The following is a 2,785-nucleotide window of genomic DNA, read 5'->3' on the forward strand; positions in this document are numbered from 1 at the left end:
GGGGGGGGCCCCCCCCCCCCCCCCCCCGCCCCGCCCCGCCACGCCGCGCCACGCCACGGGGCGCAGCTGCCCTACTTTTTACGCGTTTCCCCCCCCGCTTTCCGCACCCCTCCCTCGCTCGGGGGGCTGGAAGGCTGTTAACCCGCGGAGAGACCAGCGGCAGCAGCACCGCCGCCCCCGGGGGTGCGGGCGCGGAGCGGGGCGGGGCGGGGCGGGGCGGAGCTGCGTCCGCAGCGCCGCCTGTTGGGGAGCTGGTGTCCCGCAGCGCCGCCTGTTGGGGAGCTGGTGTCCCGCAGCGCGGGTTCTGCGGGTTTGGTCATTGCCCTGAGCTTCCCCGCGGTGGGTGCGCGGACCCGGCCATCATCTCCCAGTAACTGAACCTCAGCAAAGCAAATAATCTCCCTAATGAAATATGACGCAGCTGAAATCCCCTGTATGCGCAGAGGTGGCATTTTGTGTTCCACGCAACCCCGCCTTCCGGCAGAGGGACAGGGTTTGGAGAAACGCTCTGCCCCGGCGTTGCTGGCGCTGTGGGGCTTTGTCTGGGGAAGCCTGTGCCCATTTCTGCACCGACCCACGCGTGGCACAGTGCGCCCCACACTGCTGTGGGGCTTGCTGCGAGGAGCACGTGTAGGTGCTCTGCGGCAGACCCTGTGCTTAGCGTGGGGAAATAGTGCCCAGTGTGATTTTTGGCCGCTCAAACATAACTCACTTTTGGATCACATCGTACCTCCCTGTGTTTCTGCCAAAACAGTTGGTTCTTCTCTTTCTGGAAGAATGTTAGAGGAAAAGCCCTTCAGTTGCGTGAAAGTTTGGAAAGGGAGAAGTTACTACACTCCCATTTTTAAAATATGAAACTCTTCCTAAACAGGCCAGAAGTAAAATATTCTGAAATCAAAAATCTGGCCCAGGCTCACACCTTTTAGAGTACAATAATCGTTGCTTAGTTTGAGTAATACATACTGGGTTTTAATAAGACTGTTGGGAAAACTGTACAGAGCTTGTCAGCAAAGCATTTTCTCAAATGTATAAACACACCACTGAGTTCACAAACAAAGTGCATGCAAGCACATGCAGATAATGAAGTAGGCACTTTGTCCTGTAGAAATCGAAGCTTCCCTGATACAGCTGGTAAAACTTGGAACAAAAGCAAAACTGCTGGGAAATGAGTTTCCTGGCAGCATGAATTTCCTAGATTTGGGGCCAATGGGTGTCCATGGAGTAATTAGGCTCCACGGGCACTGTGACCCCAGAGTGGGTGACTCTTTGGGTTGTCGAGTTGTTGAAGGATGGTGGGGATGGGCTCTGTTTCTGTTTTAGAGGAAGTCAAGTGCTTCTATGTTTTGAGAGGATGGCTGTTTTGTGTGCTTGGCTGTGGTCCATTGCTTTTAAGACATTTTCCATTGAGGATATCTTGGCTGCTAGTGGCTGCTAGGGGCTCATGATAATTTTTAACCTGTGTTTAGCAGAAGTTTTATTTTGAGTGTGGTAAGTGGTGAGTTGCAGGGACATCTGGGCTTGATCTTCCCCCTCCTGCAAAGGAGGCACCTTCAGTCAAACTTTGAGCTACCTAATGGTGTTGGATTATCCTTAGCTAATGTAATAGTGTCCTGCTGTTAAGAGTAATAAACAAATCCCCTACTGATTGTCAGATCTTTCAACAGCTTTGGTAGGAATAACTGCCAGGTCTCAGCAATAAGGCCATGGTCCTTGGCAGGACTTTAGGATACTGGCCATGAGATACTGGGGTAATTCCTGGAAAAGAAGGATTTTATAGAAGGGTTACAGGTATTTGTTCACCAAAATGGGCTAGGGTGCTTCTGCTTCCCACGTATCTTTCTCAAAACACAGTATGAATATTGGGTTGCAGATGGCAGTCACGCAGAGGTATAAATTAGAGGAACTACTGGGTACAGCCAAGTGCAACTCCATACCTCCTTTGCAGTTGTCAGTAGCTATCTTGGTTATCAGATGGTTCCGTCCGGGTTCATTTCTTTTTTTTTCTGTTTGCTTTCAAACAGTTGTATGAAAGTTGCAGTGAACAGTGTCCTGGTTTGAGGTAAAATAGAACCAACTTCCAGTTCAGTAATTTTGCTTCTTAGCTAGGCTTCTTCTAACTCTCTGAAATTAACAGCATATTGTGGAGAAAGTTGTTTGCTTTTAGAGTGATAAGACCACTGTTTGTACTTCGTGCCAAGGAATGATATGCAGAGAGGGTCTTGCTTATACCTATTGCTATAACAATCAAGGTCAGCTCATTCTGTATTTGCCCCATTGGAGGGTGGGAAGCAGAAAAGCTTAGAGGGTTCCCACCTGCAGGGAGAAGTGGACAGGACAGGTGACCCAAATCTGACCAACAGGAGTATTCCATCCCATCTGCCCCATGCTCTGCATAAAAGCTGAGGAATCAAAGGGTCAACTCTCTTTCTTCAATGGCTGACGTCTTAGGAAGACCCTGTCTGTTCATCTGCCTTTGATCCCGATCCATGCATTCCTGAATCCAGAGCTGGAATCCAGTTCCCATCCATCACAGAGTCCAGTCTGGGACTTCCCCAGGGCCTGTCAGTGACCTCATCCTGGGAGCTTGATAAGGTTTTGTATATGTTGTATCTATTTCATTATTTCCTTTTAATGTTATTATTAGTATTTCATTAAAGTAGTTTAGTTCCTTCTAAACTTGTAAATCTCTTTATCTCTTCTCCTTTCTCCTTGGAGCAAAAAGTGGGGGGAGAGCATCTGTGACCATCATAGGCCAATTTGGCCTAAACCATGACAACAGTAATGT

The sequence above is a fragment of the Calidris pugnax genome, unplaced genomic scaffold (assembly GCF_001431845.1).
Source record: "Calidris pugnax isolate Ruff unplaced genomic scaffold, ASM143184v1 scaffold156, whole genome shotgun sequence".
In the NCBI taxonomy this organism is placed as follows: Eukaryota; Metazoa; Chordata; class Aves; order Charadriiformes; family Scolopacidae; genus Calidris; species Calidris pugnax.